The sequence below is a fragment of the Cimex lectularius genome, unplaced genomic scaffold, assembly GCF_000648675.2.
Source record: "Cimex lectularius strain Harlan isolate CLEC.00 unplaced genomic scaffold, Clec_2.1 scaffold339, whole genome shotgun sequence".
NCBI classification, from domain to species: Eukaryota; Metazoa; Arthropoda; class Insecta; order Hemiptera; family Cimicidae; genus Cimex; species Cimex lectularius.
The window spans coordinates 234,593-257,102 of record NW_019393118.1 but is presented as its reverse complement, the minus strand read 5'-3'; the positions used below and the strand labels follow the sequence as shown (position 1 = coordinate 257,102).

General features: G+C 38.8%; 2 long non-coding RNA genes across 2 annotated transcripts in view; one reads left to right on the top strand and one right to left on the bottom strand.

The window, feature by feature from the left end:
- The window catches only part of LOC112128106, a 138,619-nt gene that overhangs the window by 70,244 nt on the left and 45,865 nt on the right, over positions 1-22,510 (top strand). The window lies entirely within an intron of this gene.
- Positions 7,328-8,013, bottom strand: LOC106662983. The gene is made up of 3 exons (XR_001339982.2): positions 7,959-8,013; positions 7,830-7,896; positions 7,328-7,542 (listed from the first exon to the last, which is right to left on the bottom strand). It is a non-coding gene; the product is annotated as an uncharacterized LOC106662983 (long non-coding RNA).

The window sequence follows — 22,510 nt, the reverse complement described above, 5'->3', positions numbered from 1 at the left end:
TCCTTCTCTTTAATGTAAATAAAGCATGTTATCTATCTATCTATCACTTATATTACCGAGCTTGATATAACCCCTTCTATCCCCAACTAATCGAGTAACATTACCGTAACCTTAACCCTTATTTAACATAACGCTACATAACCTTACCATAAAACTATCTGACCTAACCTACCATAACCTAACCCTACCGAATTTAACCAATGCCAATCTTACACTCATCATACCGGACCTACCGTAACCCTTCCTAACCTTAACCCTACTCAAAACAATAGCTGAAAATGAAAGTTCTACTCGTAAACGTTTTCGTAGTTATCCTTTTATCGTCAGATTGAATAAAATATACAAGCACGCTTTTAAATGTAAATTGTAGACTATAAGTTGTACAGCCAAATATCGTTTGAAATGATATGTTCATTCCATCTTAACCATTTCTAAACCTCCGATCATGATTAAATCTAATCCTTTATAATAATAAACCGTTCCGTAGCAAGGTTGACACGAACGCAAGGTAGAAAAAATTTCTCCCACCCATAAATATCGATTTGTAGATTATTGTAAACACTACAAGAAAAACATCGAGGTTTGATACTAACGATGGACTTCAGATTAATCGTCAAACATCCAATAACAATTTAAATATGGATGTCACTCTAGAAACAACATATTTATGTTCGATTATTTTTTATGATTATGACTTATTGGTGTTTTAGCAGTTAACACCGATGTATAATATATCTCAACGTTTGGGCAACATTGCAAATTTTTAGCTGCATTAGGAAATACAGAAAGTTACTTATAACCATCTTATTTGTCATAATATTGGTGCATAATATATAATTATTTAATCTTTTTATGTAAGTTCAATTAATTAAGGTTTTAGTTGAGATAAAAAAGTCAGTGTCACGAGCGGGATTCGAACCCACGACCTTCGGCTTGATACGCCGCTACTCTACCACTTGAGCTATCGTGACTTCGATCCACTCGGGCACTAACTTCCCATCTCAACCACACCATTTTGAATTTTCCCTCCTATTTGCCATTTTTCAATTGGACAAGTGGGCCACGAATAATAGTGAATTTTTATGTAAGGTTTTGGTCGAAATGAAAAAGTTAGTGTCAAGAGCGGGTTTCGAACCCACGACCTTCGGCTAAATACGCCGCTGCCCTAAGCACGAGCTATCGAGATTTTGATACAGTCGATCACCAAAAAAATTGAAAAATGGCAAAAAGGAGGGACAATTCGCAAGGTTGTAGAACTGGGGATTTGGTGTCCGAGTGGATCGAAGTTACGATAGCTCAAGTGCGGTGTATTGAGCCGAAGGACATGGGTTCGAATTCCGCTCGTAACACTAACTTTTTCATTTCGACCAAAACCTTACATTAAATCAATTGTTTGACATGGTGCCATCAATTATCCAGATATTGAAACAATTCGTACGCTACGATTCGACCTACCAAGTTGTACGTACGATTCTTGGGAGTGTGAATTGTCGCAAAGCCGTGCCTCGATCCATATTTGATGCGACGTGAAACATCAGAGCTTTTCCGTGACCGGCCTTCCGCGGACACAGGAAATTTGTAAATTACTATTTCATAAAGGGGCGGAAAATATTGCCCACAGTTGGGCCGAGTCACGTACTTGAAAGACGTTCGCACCGGCCCCATGAACGTATATCTGGGGGAGTTATGCTAATACCTTTCTCCGTTTATTCCACGTACGTAAAATTCTCTTATTCAACCGGCTTCCGGGAGAGAAAGAATCAATAAATACTGGTTATTTGTGCCAATATGGGCCAAGAGTAGCTACAAAAACAGGTCGTAATTGAAAACATTCAATCACTAAATGTTTTTGAACCAACTAAGTGTTATTCTCGTCATTTGCTCATTAGTTCTCAAACATATTCACGAACATCAGTGAATCAGCATTAACTCCAAGCTTTCCCTATACTACATGGCTCTTGAACACAGAAATTTGCCAACGATACCAATGACAGTCAATGCAGCATTCATGGAAAATCGCTGAGGTTACTCTCCCTAAACTAAATAAACCGCCGCATGCATCCCAAACTATCTTGCCAGTATTTTCGAATTGAGGAAAAAGCCGATTTATTGGGAGTTCAAACTGAGTCCTACTTCGATCTTTTCTACTATCAGGTTGTCACCCATTGTCCTCTATTCTTTTCAAGAATATGTTATTGCCCGTGGACTTACTTGATGGTTTCAGTAGCCTAGAAAGTTCGGTATCCACGCTAACGAAGGACAGAGGAAGATGTGTCCTACTTAGGCAATTGAAATGCAACAACGCTACTCGATCTATATACAGAACTAAAATTTAAGGCTTCGTTATGGCATCCCACATTTGATTTCACTATAGCACTTAATGTCATCATGATCATCGCCAAAGAAACGCATATTCTTGTTAATGTATACGGCTGAAGTGTTTGGAGACAAATAACAAAGGGTTTAGGTCCCAGACATATTCAAGGATCCGTTTGACTTTTTTTAAAGCAAGCTTCGCGAAGAACCCACCCCATATACTTAACCACTATTAGTTTTTATTTCATTTTTGACTGTTACTGTACCTTACATCCGTGTAGTTCTTGTTCATTTCCAAGATGAACATTAGCTTGACTTGAAACTTTGAAGTGGACTGGAAAGGACAAGGTCCACGTTATATATATTATGCAGGGTGGACGACCAAGACCCGAGTGTTTAAATGCCTGGGTAGACTCGTACCCCATTCCTAAAAGGTCCGGGACTTGGTCGGCTCACGTGTCCTGCATAAACCACTTGGACCTGTTCACAAACCCCAAGATTTTGGACCATTTAATCGCGGGGAGTGACTTGGTGATGTCCGGGTGAAGCCAGCGTACACGGGGAACAGTGTGTTTATAGCAACTCAGTACGACGTGTTCCGCCGTCTCTTCCTCACCACACTCACACATCGGGCTTGATTTCAGTCGGAAGGCATGGAGCTTTGCGGCGAAGTCTCCATGTCACGTTAGGAGCTGAGACAAGTAATGATCGATGGCGAGATGTTTCATCTTTAGTCTGTCTTCTATTTTTGGGAGGAGCTGGTAGGTGTGGCGTCCCTTGGATGTATCATCCCATCTTAACTGCCACTCTCTTACCAACCATTCCTCTGCCTCTTCCTTGCTTGTAACTGGGATGCACGGTGGGCGTCCATTCTTCAGTTCCCATTTGGCACAAAGCGCTTTCGCTTTTAGGCCGATGGGCGGCCTATCAGCGACGACTTGTAGGGCCGCCGTGGATACCGTCCTATATGCCTGGGTGACCGCGAACAGGGCTACGCCCATCGTTTGCCCGCAATTCGCGAGTCCAAGCCGGCGCCGCGTAGAGTATTACTGACTCGCACAGCGCCGGGTAATAGACTTGTCTAGTTTTGTAGGAGATTCCCCTTCAAAACTGATAAGTGAACCATCTGTATAGCAGTCTATGCTGCAAAGGTCATCATCCACACTATAATTATATTCACAAGGAATGACTACCTGAAAGTACTTTTTCCCCGAAGGGGTTTTTATCACTAACGCTTAATAATTGGCTGTTAACCTTACTCAATAGTTGTAGGATTTTTGAGTGACCTATGTTATTGCACTTATGATTCCAGCTGCATTCACTAATTAATCTCTAGCAGCTGATTAGTGCTCTGACCTTAGCCTCTATGTGTAGAGGTGTGGTATTGGTTATGATTTCAAGCTCCTGTCATCATCAAACAGCCTAGTCTTTGAAATGACCTGAATTTGTTAGTATTCCCTTTATTTTCTAGACCTTTCCAACATACTAAAGCTGCGAATAATAATCTAGGTAGAATAATTGCAGTATATAGCCATTTGGCTACCCATGGTTTGAGGCACCATGTTTTACCGACAATTCTCCTACATTGTACCACAGATATTTTTTCCTTTCCTTTCCTGTATATGTTATTAGTATGACCTTTCCAATCAAGTTTCCTGTCAGGCGTCACACCAAGGAATTTGATTGAATCCACTAATTTTAATTCTATGCCCTGAAATTTAGAAGGTCCACGTTACTAAAGCATGATACAAACAGTCATACTGGAATTATTTTTTTCCTCAGATGCGTTTGATCGTGGTAGCTGTAGACACTTAGCTCGCCGTTTTGTATGGTAACAGATATCTTAGACTTCCGAGTTCCAGGTAGACTTGTGCTGTGGGTCTGCCACATTAACCTACCACGCCATCGACTATCTTGGTATTTGTTCCTAGTTTATATGATCAGTATCTGCATTTTTTACGTAGTGCAGTTTTTGATCTTTCCCAAAGGATCTAACGATGGACCTAATTGTTGGTTTCAGGTTGTCTAGAAAGGACGATGTCCATTTTATTTCACAGAGCCAATCGCGTATATTAGTTCTCCAAGGAACCGTTCGACATTTTTTGTTTTAAAATGGTAAAAATATGGAGTTCTTTTTTGAAAATACTCATCTGCTTACACAACTCTACGTTATATAAAAAAAAAATTACTTTTGTTAACTACCTCGGTATTTAATGAACGTTCAAGATGGAATTTGAAAAGGTGGGGCAACAATTAAAACGAGCCTACTCAGGTAGTATAAAAACTTGGTCATAAACCAAGACGACAATTACACCAAGCGCACACCCCTAATGAAAAACAGGATGCTAATTACCATCGTAGAGGGGTGGCAAGAACCCTTAAATCCAAAGAAGCCAGGTATGAAGCCGGGGTGTGGAACATCGACCCGGCTAATTATACAAACCTATACAGTCGGTATGGACGGTATAATACTCCTATATATTATCGCGCGCTTGGTTTTTGGAGCGGCGTTACTTTACAATTCCGGAAAGTAGAGTTGTTTCAGAACAAACTCTCGTCTGGTTAATGCCGCGTAACTTTACACGCGATTATTTTTAATTAATCCACTTTTAACTTATTAATTAATCCACGTTTTATTTCGGTATCAAAGTTGAAGAATTCATCCAGAAATTATGAACGTTAACGTATTCGAAAACTGGAACATCCGTGCGATATTTGATGTCAAGTACCCAGCTAGTATTGACTATCAATGTTTTGTTATTTAAGTTTATTTAGTATCGAAAATTTTTATAACGTTCGATAGTTTGAAAACATTATTTTTCAGCAGTTGTTGGATCCTTGACAAAGACTTTTAAGTTTCTTCCCTAAAGTGACATTTCTTTGTGAGAACTGCGAGGTAATGTAACTTTGGGCTTTCTTCCCATTCGATGGGGGTTGGCGTTTTCATGCGGTTTTCTAAGCATCTCTCGACTCTCCATAACCCCCGATCGAAGTCCTAGGATTATTGCAAACTATGGAAAATATACTAGTGGAAAGGGCAGAGTACAATGCGGACGGCGAGATGCCTCAGCGCTTGAAAGTATCAGGTTTTAGCTTTCGGTTTGAACACCATCTTCTTCCTTAATTCGGTGATACCCGTCATCAGAAGAGTCAATGTGTTTTGAGTAGTTGGCTGGAATCGAATTCCTTATCTTGTACATGAGATATTAATGCCCAGGTCTAAGAAACCTGCCGAGCACTATCTTTGTTTCAAGGGATTATTCATTGAATCTGGTCCTTTTTTTATCCTCCCCCAACTTGGTTGGTTATTTTCGCTGAACAAACCGAAACAGCAGTTACGCAACATAAAGTTGCCGATGACAGAAGTGGGTAAATATTCCGAATCTAAAAGAACGAATGAATAATAAAATCGTTGTATCAATAGCACACAGATAATACCAAAGCAAGTCATAAATTCATAGTAACGGATACCATCATAGTAGATGATGGGGTTTGGTCTGCGAGTTGGCGAACTCATGTTGAACCGGCACACGGGCACTACTGGGTCTGTCCTCATTCGCGGGATTTTGTTTGAGTGAAAAACGTTTTTCACTGAAGATGGCGTAATGCCGAAACGCGTTTGAATAACTCAAACAAAAAACCCGCGAGTGAAGACAGACCCAGTAGTGCCCGTGTGCCGGTTCAACATGGATACCATCAAGAGCATAAGACCAAGCAATCGGTCTAGACGACATACCAACATCACGACCTGCTTTCTTCGGTTTTTATTTAACTCCCAAAGACGACTCTTGTACCTAATATGCATCGTGGTTTGAAAAAATATTGAAAAATTGAAATAGCTGTGCGTAACCCAGGTCATTCCATGGCTCCTTCCTTCAACAATTTCTTCCCATTCCCTTTGCTATATTATAAATCTTATATATACACTCGGCACATTCGTTCACGCCCTTCTGATCACTACCCCTTCTTATACAAATCCAATTTTAGACGCTCCTTCCTTAACCGTTTCTAGAACCTCTTGAATTAACTAACTCCATTTTCCTTGACTCAACCCTTTCCATCTTTAAGCCCAGACTTTTTCATTTCTTCCTTTTCTTACAATTTAACATCAAGGATGGTTAATGTTTTGTTAATTTTTGCCCTTTTTATTTCATTTATGCTATTACATTTAAATCTTTACTTATGTGTTCATTTAACACGAATTGTTCCAAATTTTGTACTTTTTTGTGATTAAAGGGTGCCGAATCCCCAGAATAAAATTTATTTTCTTCTTCTTACACAAATGTCTTTATTATAAACTTTATCTTTGACGTTTTACATCAACCCTCTAAAGGGTAATGCACCCCCTGAGCAGTGCAGCTGTACAGCATCTTGTACTTTATCCATTTTTGTGGGCTCGGATCACAAGTGTGAATTTGTGCACCCGGTGTGCCGGTGTTTTTCCATCGAAAAAACTCATTTTTGAAGGGGGTTGGGACCAAATTCAGGGTCGCTGAGATCTGATCCCCTTCCTTCCGTTGAAGGGTGCCGTGTCAATTTCTTTCAATTGCGGCCACCGGTCCCCTTAGGCTTCAGAAAAAGTCCAGTGGCGACGGTGGGGATCGAACCCACGACCGCGTGATCTATTAGCCGAGAGTCTGACGCCTTAACCACTCGGCTACCGCGGCCCCCAGAAAAAAATTATATTAGTATTCATAATAATCATGGAGGTTTTTTTTTTTAATCGTAATTTACAGGATGTTTTTCTTATGCATTGGAGTGAGTGGCTCGTTTTGGTCATTGCCAACGTTGAATCCTCATTTAGTGTCGATAATCATAATCGTAATTTTTTAAATTGGGGGTCATGTAAATTGTCAAAGCCTTACGGCAATACGCCTAGCGGACTTGAAGTCTTTTTCTCGGGATTCCGGCGTAGATATCTTGTACAATTCAAATCAGTTAATTTATATATCTTAAAAAAAATAACAACCACATTTGGGTGAGGTATGTTTATTAATTATTTCAAGATCAATTTTGAAATGCTAATTAAATATCTTTATTGTGATTTTTTTTCTACTCTTTTGAACTACACTTTCGAGGAAGATCCAAGATCATATTAATTTTTTTTTTATCACAAATAATAATCTATCTCGTCATAAGCTGGAAAGTTGACAAGGTTCCTCCCTCTGTAGCCAGTGTTCCTGGGTTCTTTTCCTTTCAAAATCTGCCCATATAAACTTCGTCTCACTGCAAGAAAATTAGTGATTAGCTAACTCTTTCTAATTCAGATATTAATTTTTATGATTATTTGGAGATTGTGAGATGCGGTCGTTGTGATGTGATAAATACGATAGATATTGTGTACATCATTGTATAAATTCATTTTCTATTTTGTATAATTTAATGTTTGTAAATCCCAGGCTCTGAAGATAATCTCAATAAAAATCGAAACGGCACGATAAAGAAAATGATTTTATAAAACCTACATCACACAAGACCGCATTTCAAATACATTGATTTTTATGTTGGCTTACATCTGTTTACATAGTACGTTTCAAACGAAAACGCAGTCGCTATGATCGCAAAAAGGAAAAATAACACCTGAAACAAATTTTATAAACAGTAATCAACTCTTTCAATTGAAATTAACTTCCAACACTCACTTTTCCGTTCATGATGATGGCAAGAGATTGACAGTTGGAACATTTCAAGCGCGGTTTATATACTTCCGTTCAAGGTTAAGGTTAGATGTAATCGCCGTGAAAAATCTTTAAAACTCCATGACAAATCCGTATAAATATATTTAACGACTTAGTTTGTTATGGTCTTTATAAATATTTTTTTAAGATGGATTTTATTAGAAAACGTAGATGGGGATTTTCAAAGCAGAACTGTACATTCCATTGTTAATTTCAATAGTTAAAACTTGAAAAAAAAACAAGACGAACGGTACCTCGGAGGACTAAATGTGTAAAATCACGGTGAAATAAACGGACATCGTCCTTTCTAGACAACTTGAAACCAACAATTAGGGCCACCGTTAGATCCTTTGTGAAAGATCAAAAAGTAAGTTCACGGTCGTTGGCAATGTTGGGGCTGAATCGGTCTTCAAGGAAATTTGATATCGCCTGTAAAAAAACAAAACGCCTAAACATGTCTATCGGTAGACATTTAAGATTGTTTTGCTGTGATGATGACCTTAAAATAGGTCGAAAGCTTGGCATTAGCAACTAATTTTGCTTTCTTCTTCTTCAAGATCTTGATTCAGCGTGTTCGTAAGATCAAAAACTGCCTTATGTAACAAAATGGCAAAAAAAGAGGGAAAATTAGAAAGATTGTATGTTGGTATGAGGAGTTGGTGTCCGAGTGGATCGAAGTCACGATAGTCGTGGTTGGAGCAGCGGCGTATTGAGCCGAAGGTCGTGGGTTCGAATCCCGCTCGTGACACTAGCTTTTTCATCTCAACCCAGACCACACACAAAAAGAATAATTCATCGCAAAATAGTAACAGATACCGAGAAAGTCTATGGCATATTGGGTTCATTTGGCAGAACAACAATACAAGTCTCCTAACAACTTTTTCTCAATAATGGTAGGACTACTAACCGGTCACTGGCATCTGAGAAAACATCTACACAACATGGATATGTACAGCGATGATCCCATTTGCAGATTATGTAATGAGGAGGAGGAAATAGCTATTCATATCATCTTCGAATGCTTAGCAACAGCTCAATGGAGATTCAACCTAACGTACGGAAAAAACTTAGGGAATCAAATTGCAGCAGCGACAGTCAATGACCTGATACTTCTATGGAGAAGGATTGAGTCTATTGCACTGAACTAAGGAAAAAGGAAGGTACAATAAGCCAGAAGGCTGCAGTGCCTGGGGAGTGAAACCCCGCTTCCTAGTTTCTTTTTCATCATACCATACCAATTATATAGTGAAACGAGGTGACTATTATCAATAAGCTACTTCAGTGGATCTGAGGATTCCATTAACTGTATCGTCTAAAATGCCGATCGTGGAGTAATGCATTATTTCCAGGTGTTCTGTCTGCAAGTGTTGTACTTAATCATTGCCGTCCAATAATCGTTGTCGTATCCGATATGTACCGGTAGGTACTTGCGGTACTCAAACCAAGCATCGAAGTTTCCCTGCTTAGATTAGAAGGACAAGTGGTGTGGTTATGTTTAACTGCGTTTAGGACTGGAATGACGATGGAACAATAATTTAATTTTCTCCCTGCAATATTTATTAATATTTCAATAGTACAAAACCGGAATAGTGTACAAGATGTTATCATCGAACACATTCCTCATGAATAATTAACAATATTCCCATCTACGACAATTGTTTGTATTGTTATTCTATTGCTCGATTGGATATTCAAAATCCTTATCCGGATACATTTCTAACTCCCAACGGCTATTCGCACAGGATGATCGTGGACATTGACAACAAACCGGAAATGGGGCCACTGTACAAGATGAAATATCCCCAGGTCTAAACGACGGGAAACCACCTGTACCGGAAATTACATTTTCACAAACGGCACAACGTGGAATTGTTTGAGTGTTCAACTCGTGGTAACTTCTCAAATTTTAAACTTTAACTACAAAACTACTTTCAAAGAATGATTTAAAATAACAGACTAAACTGTTGTTATTGAACGTTTCATCATTCATTTAACCTCAGTTGTTAAAATACGCATTATGTATCGAACAAAGCAATCCATTTTTAGTAAGGGGGTGGTTTTATTGCTTTTTATAAACGGAGGCCTGAGTGTTTTTGTGCCATTTCTTGAAGTATCGACACTGTCCTACAATGCTTCATGTATTTAATCATCGATTTACGGAAAAAATTGAGGCAAAATTCGATATTGAATTAATACATCTATCGACGTTTTGAAGTATCGATATTAATAAAACTATATCTTATGTGAAATCTAGATCTGAAAAACATTATCAATACTATATATTTGATCAAAAATCATCGATATATTATAAAAAAAACATCGATATTTCTTTAGAGTGGCCGAAATTTTCTTCAAAAAAGAAATTGGAATTTATGGAAAAACGTCAAGAGATATCAACGCTGTTATAATTCAAAATGGTTGTATATATCAATATTATCGTTTTAAAAAATCAAACCTCATCCTTCCTTAACATTAACCTTAACCTATTCCGAGTCGTAATGTTAACTCTAACCCTACTTACCCTAACCTAACAGTGATGCAACTCGTCCCTGGACCTAAATCTATCCCTAACCCTAACTTTAACATTACCCTCACCCTAACACGTCTTTGATCTAAACCCTACCTGACCTAACCTAACACTGATGCAACTCGTCCCTGAACCTAAATCTATCCCTAACCCTAACTTTAACACTTACCCTCACCCTAACACGTCTTTGATCTAAACCCTACCTGACCTAACCTAACCCTAATGTAACTCGTTCCTTAACATAAATCTAACCCTAACTGAACTTTAACACTTATCCTCACCCTAACACGTCTTTGATGTAACCCTACCTGAACTAACCTAACCCTAATGTAACTCGTTCCTTAACATAAATCTAACCCTAACTGAACTTTAACACTTATCCTCACCCTAACACGTCTTTGATGTAACCCTACCTGAACTAGCCTAACCCTAATGCAACTCGTTCCAAAATCTAAATCTAACCCTAACCTTAACTTTAACACTTACCCTCACCCTGTCACGTCTTTGATCTAAACCCTACCTGACCTAGCCTAACCCTAATGCAACTCGTTCCAAAATCTAAATCTAACCCTAACCTTAACTTTAACACTTACCCTCACCCTGTCACGTCTTTGATCTAAACCCTACCTGACCTAGCTTAACCCTAATGTAACTCGTTCCTAAACCTAAATCTAACCCTAACCTTAACTTTAACACTTATCCTCAACCTAACACGTCTTTGATGTAACCCTACCTGAACCAACCTAACCCTAATGCAACTCGTTCCTAAATCTATTCTATTCCTAACCCTTAATTTAACACTAATCCTCACCCTAAACCGTCCTTGATATAACCCTACCTGACCTAACCTAACCCTAATGCAACTCGTTCCTAATCCTAAACTCGCCCTATCCCTAACTTTAACACTTATCCTTACCCTAACACGTCTTTGATATAACTCTACCTGACCTAACCTAACACTAATTCAACTCGTTCCTAAACCTAAATCTAACCCTAACCTTAACTTTAAAACTTATCCTAACCCTAACACGTCTTTGATATACCCCTACCTGAACTAACCTAACCCTAATGTAACTCGGTCCTAAACCTAAATCTAACCCTAACCTTAACTTTAACACTTATCCTAACTCTAAAACGTCTTTGATATAACCCTACTTGACCTAACTTAACCCTAATATAACTCGTTCCTAAACCTAAATCTAACCCTAACCTTAACTTAAACACTAACACAACCCCCCATAATCTAGCGTATCCCTAATCATAATCATATTCCTAACACTACCAAACTGAACTTCCCCTGACCCTAACCCAAACCTATACCAAATCATAAATCCGAAACAAATCTAACCTACATCTAATCCAATCCGCCTCTCACCATACACAATCCACGGCAAAAACATGCTTGTTAAGTCTTCGTCTAAAGTTATAATCGATTTTCGTGTAACGATGTTTTACCAGAAACCATTATTTTATATCAGAACATAAATAGATATTTTTGTCGAAAAACTTTCGCTTCGCACTCGCATTCTCGACTAGACGGTACACGTTGAATCATAGATGTAAAATCTCATCTGTCACTGGCATCACTTTAACCTAAACCGTCCCTAATTGTAACCTAACCAATCTCTAATCATAATCCTAACCGTTCCACTCTTAACCTAATCCTACCCCTTTCTAACCTTACCTGGTTAATCTAATACGTCCCTAAATTTAAAAGCGCGATGTCCGTTAACGCAACTCACTTTTTTTCCAACTCACAAGCATATCCATCCACCGTAATCATAATCCTAAACCTAATCAAACCAGTCTCTAAATCCAATCTTATTCTAACCCTAACCTGACCCAACTGATGTGCATTCTTAACGCGAAAATTAAAGCAGAAGAAAATAGTGCGTCTAGTCTTGGCCCAACTATCGACCTCTTAACCCCATGACGTCTGACTAATCCATTCTTTTTATCGTTCCGTAGTTTGTTTTTGTCAAGGTTGGAGAGTGTTACCACGCCTGTTTATATATTTTATTCCCATTGCCTTCCTGTCTCTAGCAAAATCGGATCTGGGGCTATTTTATGTTCAATCGCCTGAATTCATAATCTAAGTGCTTAAATGGCGTGGATGTTCTGTAATGACCTTATGATCAGAAAAAAATAGGCTCAAAGGTGTACGAATATAAGGCCTTTGATAACAACAGTTACAGGAAATGCCAATGACATGATGCCTTCCACTTGTAAATATTTAAAAACAGAAAGAATTTTAGAATACCCGTTGTCCGGCTCTGTACTAGATTATCACGGCGGATATCTGACAGTTTAACGCTTTCATCCATCTTTAGGCCGTGTATTCCATCCGATCAAAAACGGATCCGAGGCCGGGCAGGAACAATTTTCACCCCATTTATGCCATTGCTTTCAGTCCCCAGCGATATATATCCGGGGGACGTTTTAAAAGGAAATCCGAGGCTTGTTAATACGCGTTTTCCATACAAACAACCATATAAATAAACCTTTCGTAACATAACTCATGAAATTTTAGTATTCTAAGAAAGCTTTTTAAATATTTATTGAAATATTGAAAAGATATTGCATTTCCTTGTTTGGATCTTTATAATAATTATTAACTTCTGAGAAAAATGGAAATACTTTGATGTAAGGCTAAGGATGAGGCAATTAGGAGTCAGCCTCTTTATGACCTTGTACGTTTATTATATTAAGTTCCATTATCGTCGAGAGCACTTTTATATATAGTTTTCCTAAAAAAATTATCACGAAGATCCATAATATTCCTTACAAATCTTTCAACAAATGGCTCACACTAAGCTACTTCCCCACTCTCGAAAATTTCTAAAGTGTTCTGATTCTGAAGCATGCCTAATTACTCGGTGACCCAAACAGCTATAGGCCGATTAGTCTGCTTAGCTCGCTAAGTAAGTGTTTGAAATATTCAGAAAGCGTTTGACACAGTTTGACATGCTCGAGTGATAAGCAGTTTTATCCCATACCTCATTAACACCATTCAGTCCTCCGGGAAATTTCGAATCAACTCAACCCTGTTTCAAAGTTGTGACGCATCTGCCGGTATACCACAGGGATTTATAATAGGATTTGTTATTTTCTTTTATTTTTCGGTATAATGCCAAGACCTAACGCAAACTGGTCTGGTACGTTTATGTCAATGCCTGCTTCACGCCCTGCAGAATGGATGCAATAACCAGCAGACTTACTCAAGGCAGGTCATGTATTGGCAGGTTCTGTAACAAATGGAGACTGTTCTCTTTTAAAATCGCAGGCCTGTGTTGAATCGGTATCCTTGGTCTGTAAGTAGTTAACTGCCTTGGGTAAGTTGGCAGTAAGCTAAATTTCGCCGTCCATGTAAGGAATAAAAAGCATAAAAGCAAAGCTGCAATTCGTCTCTTGTTTCCCTTACTGTGACTCTAAACTATTCCGGGTAAACTAACTTCTCCTATATAAAGTGGTAGTCAGACCAATGCTCTTGCATGCTTACCCCTCATGAGGTTTGACAACACGACGGAACAACGCCTCTTTACAAATTATGCAAAATAAGTTTGTACGGGTGGTGACCTCATAACTCCGCTACACCTACATTCTAGACTTGCACATTAAAACGTGAATTTTGTTATATACCACATAAAACGCCTCACAATTTTTTTAAAAGTATTTACTAAGCAATCATTTAGTTCGATAAATTGGAGACCATGACTAAGACTGTGTGTACAGGCTTAGGAGAGTGTAGAACTCTTTAGTTAAACCTCGCCAATGGCTTAGGATTTTTATTACGTTTTTTACCCTTAAATTAACTTTTGGTTAGTTTCTTAGCAATATCTGTGCAGACTACTTTCTGCTGCAACGAGTACATATGACTCGTGTCCAATCAGCAGTCTTATCATTCTAGACCTAACACCTAGGTTGAATAGTTGCGCCTTTAGTTTCTGCGATGGTCCTTTAAATAATACCATTGCAAGCTTCTGTCCTGGAATACATTCCTATTCATTCTTTCATCTGTTGATCAAATCGTCTGTTGATCTACGTTTTTGGCAAGATACGCTGCAAAAGGGTTCAGGACAGATAGATGTCGTGTTTGAGCTATCTTTGGCCTGTTTATCGGCCTCCTCTTCCCTGATTCTTAAACAAGGGTGATTTTGTTGTTCTCCCTAACGTCTGAAGGTCTTAGTGCAATCCCAAACGTCTCTGGTCTTTAGTACCAAAAGGCAGTTGTCTGAAGTATAAACTAGTTTCCGTTGGCTATTGTTTTGTTTGTAACCTGACTTTTTATCTTGCTGGCACAGTGTCCTAACCTCTGTCACAAAGATTGCTCACGATTTATATAAGTTTTATGCCTTGATTTCACATGTATCAGCTATCACAGATAATCCTTCTTGGAGCCATCTATCTGGGATTGTCTGCCTGAAGTTCCTCCAGAAGAATTGGGCCTCTAGGGCCTGGATATATGCAGCGGTGGTAGATTCAGGACGATTTCCACGCTGATTGGGTATCCATTCTAATTGCTCCAGTAATACCCAACCATGCATTGTCACGGTAATGAAGAGGCTGACCGAAACCAAAAAAGCGGCAAAAGACGGAAACCTGGAAGTAAGCTTTACTACGATCCCGAGGACACATGTATATAGCATGTGCAAATTAAGGGCCGTTTAATCATGAGAGGACCTTTAGTACGAGATGGAATACATAACGTTCCCGAGTACTCATCGTCAACAAGACAAGAGTTTAAGTTTAACGTCCGCACCTAGCCTTTTCGGCCTTATCGGACGTTTTGATTCTCAAGATGAGAGCTGACGCACTTATGCATACGACGGAATGGTGTTACCGCCGCAGTATTAGTGTAGTGGTGGTATCCCGGCTCCTAAGGGCCGGTAACCCACGCTCACCGCTTGTCCACTCCGAATGGTCGGGCCCGCATTGTGCGTCGGGTCGTACGCCGCACGCGACGGGCTAACGGGCCGAAATACATCAGCCCGTCACCCCCTCGCGTACTCCCTAGATAGAGAAGGCCACTCTATCTCTCTGAGTGTAGAGGCTCCTCCAGCGTAGAAACTCCCGGGAACGCCCCGGCAGCAGTTTTAGTTTAAAGTGGAATTGCTACCCACCCCCTACATGAGCACTGTCTACGGCAAAGTCTCTTATGAGCTCAGCCTACACCTGCTGCACGCATTCGAGGGACGCCATAGGCCTAGCCTAGGTGGTCCGATCCTTCGCTTCCCCAAGGGTACCACGCCGGTCACACGCACAACAATGCAAAGCATACTCGAGTCAAAGACGCCAACTCACTACCCGCTTTCATCCGCTTACTTACGCATTCGAGGGACTGTAGCAGGATCATTACGTCCTCAACGCCATTGGCAGTTGGCCGTTCGCAAGCTTCACAAAAGGTCACTAATAGAAGACAACCTCTGTCTAAGTTCCCGCCAAGGGCGTCACCACGTACCACCACGAAATCGTTCCCAGTGTGACAAGGGCTGGTTTTTGGAAACATTTTGTCACCCCGTAGTACAGATGACCATACACCCTCCCCCGTCTTTGCAGACAGGACCTAGTGCACTGGCCCACGAGATGGAATATACACGAAAGTATTTTTCCATAATATCCAATCACGGAAACACTTACAATATCTCCATCGTTTCCGTTTAACTGAAAGCCCGCCTTGCCCTTGCGGCCAAGTAGTAACCATACAAGGATTGGAACCACCTAATATACAGGATGTTCAGCTATTCTTGTCACAAACTTTGCCAGTTGATTCTGATTTTTTTAAAATTTCAGGGCCTTGTTTCAAATAAACAATGATAAGTCCAGAACTAAAGCGTTTGCGACTAATCCGTTGATAACATTAAAAACTACCTTTCAATTAATTAAGGTTTTTAGTTGAGCGGGATTCGAACCCACAATCTTCAGCTAGATAAGCCGCTGCTCTACCACTTGAGTTATCGTGACCTCGATCTACTCGGCCACTAACTTCCCATCTCAACACCACCTTTTGAATTTTCCCTCCTTTTTGCTATTTTTCAAATGTCGCGTAATCTATTTGATTCTGATAGCTCAAGTGGTAGAGCAGCTTCTAGCTGAAGACCGTGGGTTCGAATCCCGCTCGTGACACTGATTTTTTTATCTCAACTAATAACCTTAATTAATTGAAAGATATTAAATGGTCAAACGGACCACGAAAACTAGTGGAATTAAAACTACGTTTAATTTTTTCAAAGTTGAAGAAATGGATGAAGGAAAAGAAAAAACCTGGTTGAAAGATTAGTAAGGTGGAAAGATTAATAAAAATAGAAAATAAACTAATTTGTTAAACGTTCTTTCTTTCTCGTTTCTCCATCTATTTATTCATCTTTGGAAAAGCAATCGAAAATAAAATTTCACCACTAAAAAGGATAGTAAATACAGTACGTTTTCTGAAATGTGCTGGACTCTAGGTTTGGAAATAGTAGTTTAAAATCACGATAATAAGTTTTTCAACTTGGGAAAAAAAAATATTTTCCCAAGTTCTCTGTACTAAAACGCTTATTTCATGAAAGTTTACAAGTATTGATCACATCTTATTGGAAATTTAACGTGCCTTTCAACGGTGTGAACGGATTTGTTCAAAACCTTTTATTTTTGGATTTATCATTGTTTATTTGACGCAAGGTCGTGAAATATTAAAAAATCAGAAAAAGTGAAATAACTCCCAAACTGCTGAGATTCGGACCATAGTTAATTAGGACTTTTTGGTTCCGTTGGTAGATTGTGAATGTAGAATCTACTTGCAAAGTGTGTAACACGAGTAGTCGAACACCCAGTATTTTTCGAAATGGTTAGTTGTGGTAAGGTTTGTGTGATTAGATAAGGTACTTTCAAAATATCGAGGTTTCATCAGGTGAAAGAAATCACCACTTCTTAATTCGGTGTCTCGCCAAATCCATCGGGGTACGAGCGAAGTAACGTTGCATTCACATAACTAAAATTTGTGCTAAGTGCGAAATCTGTTCAGTATCTCATAAACGACGGAACTCTACGGATGCCTAACTACTTCCCACCGTTTTTTGTCATTTACATTGGAGAGACTTGAAGGAACCCTAATGTTAGTGTAAGATAGATGAAGATAAAGGTTAGGTTATGCTAGGTTGGATACGAGTTCAGTTTGGTAATGGACTAAATTTGGTTAGGTTGGGTAAGGGTTAGGATACGGTTAGGTTAAGTTAGGTTAGTTGGGATTGAGAAGTTAAGTTATGATGGGGATAGGTTAGACTAGATTGAGGACATACGGTTTGGTACGTACCAAAAAATTCCTAATTACCAAGGGTCCGAATTTCTAAAGTTTCGGAGTTATTTCACTTCTTCTGATTTTTTAAGATTTCACGTCCTTACTTTAAATAAACAACGATAACTCCAAAACTAAAAGGTTTTGGACAAATCCGTTGAGACCATTAAAAGTAAGTTAAATTGATCAATTCTAACCTGTACACCTTGTAGGGAAATAAGAATCTTAGTAGCGAGAAATTTGAACAACTCATTAAATTCATTAATTTCGTGGTCCGCTTGACCAATTAATATATTACAATTAATTAAGGTTTTTAGTTGAGATAAAAGAAAGTCAAATGGCAAAAAGGAGGGAAAATTCAAAAGGTGGGGTTGAAATGGGAAGTTTGTTTCCGAGTGGATCGAGGTGACGATAGCTCACGTGGTAGAGCAGCGGCGTATCTAGCCGAAGATCGTGGGTTCGAATCCCGCTCGTGACATTGATTTTTTAAACTAAAAACCTTAATTAATTGTAACTTTGAAAAACTCACTAAAATGATTCTCCGGAATAAAAGAGTTTTAAGATTCAAAACATTTTTAATTAAGTATGTGATATGTTGTTAACACTATGGCTAATTTTACTAATGAAGGATACGTGATATACATCTTATGTACAAGTTTCGCGGGTTTAATACAACGGTAGCGCGTCGAATATACATTGCTGAGGGTGGAGAGCATTTAAAATCAAAATTTAAAAAAAGTTTAATAAATTCATTCAAAATTTCCTTAAGTGTTTGTTTTTCATTATTATTAATCTTTCCACCTTACCAATCTGTTTACCACGGTTTTTTCTTTTCCTTCATCAACTTCTTCATCTTCGAAAAAGTAATTACAAAAGCAATTGCACCACTATAAAGGATATTTAATGGAGTACTTTTTCTATAATTCGCGCGTCTCTAGGTTTGGAAATAGTCGTTGAGAATCACCATAGTAAGTTTTCGACTTTGAAAAAAAAATTCAAAGTTCTCGCTGCTAAAACGGTTATTTCACTAACGTTTACAAGTGTGTGGTGATTAGTGATCGTTAATCGATAATTATTCAGAAATCATGAGATGCGGTCTGGTGTGATGTAGGTTTCAGAAAAAAATTTTCTTTATCGTGCCAACGTTTCGATCTTTATTGAGATCATCTTCAGGGCCTGGGATTTACAAACATTGTTTACATTTAACAAATACATTTAGGATGTGGAAAAGTTAATTTATACAATGAAATGCATGAAAAGTCCAAGATAACGCACAAGGTCAGTGGTAGGCAATGGAATTCCATTTATACTCACCGCAGGACAGACATTTTTACGGTAAAATTGATCTGTGTGCTTTTTGTTAGGTTTACCTTTATTCTCCACTTTGTGAACATTTTTTTAATTCATTTAGGTGTTGTTGTAAGTGTTGAGTGTTAATTGAGGAGTCCGAATTGCGAGTAAGTATCGCCGTATCATCAGCGAATGTGTGTGTCAAAATGTTAACGTGTGCAGGAATATCTGCAGTGTATATGGAAAATAGAAAAGGGCCAAGTATGCTTCCCTGAGGAACACCAGCCCTTATGCGTATATAAGGTGAGAATTCAGTTCCCTGACGGACTCGAAAATCGATCTCAGTATAAGATAGTATGAGGGAGGATGTTCCTCAGTTTCCAAAGCAAGCCCGAGTGCCAGACTCGATCGATAAATCAAGAAAGACACTCAGGCAATGCTGTTTTTGTTCGAGGCAAGATGCTATGTTGTCAGCAACACGATGTAATTGTTGAGTTGTCGAGTGAAATGTGCGGAACCCAAACTGATAACCTGGAATAATATTAGAATTTTCAATTATTGGCAGTAATCGTCGAAGTAGTTTTTCTAGTATTCTGGCAAGGATAGAAAGGAGACTAATGGGTCTATAGGAATTTGGAAGATCAGAAGGTTTATTTGGCTTATGAATCATTTTAATTATAGAGAACTTCCAGTGCAATGGAAAATATGTGGTCCTGACTACAGCGTTGTATAAGTATGTTAAGTAATCCTCTGTGGGGCAAATTTTGTAATATTTGTTTTGTAATTAGATCATAACCTGGAGCTTTTCGTAAAGGTAGTTGTTTAATAGTGTGTCGTATGTCTGATGGAGTAAATGCTTTAGGAGGATAAGAGAGTTGCAAGGGGACATTCAAGTCGTGTTCAATGTTAAGCTGATGGTCATGATCAAGTATGTCACGGTGTGCAGTAAAAATTGTGGAAAGCTGCTCTCCCTAACCAATTTTAAGAAAATTTTCAGATATTCAAACTTGTAAGTTTGCCTATTGTGTTTAAAAGAACAATCGAGATCTTGGTCGACGGGATGCAGGCTCTTTTACCCCCATGATCTGGGTGAGAGAAAAAAAATCTTATCGCCTTGTCCCGATAAAGTCCTCCTTCTCCCACGACAAACTTTAAGCACAAGTCCCACCGAACTTTACCGGTAGAGTATTAAGCCCTCCCTTGGGCCTCCAAGCTCCCAACTGGCTTATTTGTTAGTTTAATCAGTATTCACCTTTTCGACCGTATTTTCCCTTTACACCTCATCCTTAGGTCTTTGTTTTAAAAGATCCAATAGATTTATTGATATTTCCTTTTCGAAATAAAATCTTATAAAATATGGAATAAAACATTAAACTATCTTTCCAAGATAATTTACATTAGCTAAAGGTACATTCGAATAAATTGATCGAACAGAGGATTTTAAGTTTTGTGAATTAAAGATTACAAAGGAAACCATATGAATTATTTAATAATAATGTTTTCTGTTTAAATTAAATTATGAAAAATTAATCGCCCTATAGTAACAGAGTTGTGAATTTTAATGCCAACTGGTGGCATTACCGTCCCTCCTATGACCCTTGCGACGAAGCACCCTTCTGACCTTTTTTTTCCTAATAGCTCTTGACGGATTAACGGCTGTAACTCGACGATAAAAAGGAAAGTTAAATTTGGGAAATTTTTTTCTACGCCCGGGGAGAAAACGTGTTATAAGAAAGGGATTGTGGGTCTTACAGAGAACAGAGAAATCCTATAAAAAAAACCCTGCACGGCAATGCATTATTTAAACCTCGTAAAGAAGAAGGGATTCGGGACAAATCTGGCGGGTTTACCCTCGCCTACCCGTTTCTTGTCGTAGAACGGCCTCCTGGCGGAAGAGAAATACCCTTGATATCATTCCAGTTGGCCACGGATAAGATAAAGGGGACGGGGAAAATGCCACCAAAACAATCGATGTTATCATTACAAAAGTAGAAACGTTGAAATAAACAGAAATGAAAGTAAACGCACTGTTTAAAAATATAAATGGTTTTCGACATTTTTTTTTGGGGGGGGAGGTCTATAGGTCCTTACGAGGCTTCAATGATTTTAAGGTAAGATATGGTTGAGTTTGGATCGATTTTCGGTGCTTAATATCGACATTGTAATAACACACATATTGATTACATACGGCAATCAAAAACATCAATATATTTAAAACATCGATGATAAAACCAAATCCCTAAAAATTATCGACGATATGTCAAATTGTTATTTATTTATTCAAACTATCAACTTATTAAATCACCGATGTTTCTCCGATATTTAATCGAATACTACTTACCTGATATCAAAAACATGAGCCATGGGGAAGCCGAAGCTATTTATAGGAGTGTAATCTATGAACATTGGCCAGGCCATCGAACAATTTTCACCGATGGATCCAAATCAGAGATGGGCGTAGGTTGCGCTCTGTTTGACCCAACGGCTAACTATGAATGCATGATTAGGCTGCCAAAAGAATGTAGCATTTATTCGGCAGAACTCTACGCGATATCAAATGCTCTTAGTTATATTGGCTCAGTAAAGGAAAAAAAAATTTTCATACTCACAGATTCGCTTAGTTCAATTCAAAAATTAGGACAAAGGAAATGGAAATTTAAAGATAACCATGTGATTTTTGAAATACTAAAAAAGATACGACATCTAGGTAAACAAAATAAAATAGTCACTATAGCTTGGATAAGGGCACACGCAGGTGTAGCATTTAATGAACGGGCAGATGCACTAGCCAAACAGGCCACAGAATCGGGGCAGTACTCGCTTTTTAAAGTTCACTTTGAGGATCTGATCCCAATTATTAGAGAATTCGCCCGGAAAGAATGGCAGATAAGATATCAAGGTTCGACGAAAGGTGAATTTTACAAGCAGATTCAACCAAATGTTTGTACAGAAAGTTGGTTCAAAAAGGACATGGTAGGGAAAGCATTCGGGAAAACCATAAATAGGTTAAGGTGTAACCATGCTGTATGCAAACAATATTTAGCAAAAGTAGGATTACTTCCATCAGCACTCTGCGAGTACTGCATGGAAGAAGAATCGATGGAGCATATAGTTATGAAATGTGTAAAATACAGAGAGACAAGAAATGAATTGTTTGATGCGCTAGGGAAATTCGTGGATACGACTTTTGACTACATGGCGTTATTATATTCAGGGAGTATAAACGTGTATAAGTTGCTATTTAAATATTTAACTAAGATTAATCATAATGTATAAAGGGAAGCATTAGGAGAATCGAGTGGTGGTTGTGGTTGCGGCCGGGCGTCGCGGGGGCCGCTGGTGTGTGGGGGTCTACTGCTCCACCATGGGGGTGCAGTGCCGTGGGTGGATGGGTTCCCCCATTCCGGCGGTTCGCGGGGCGTTGGC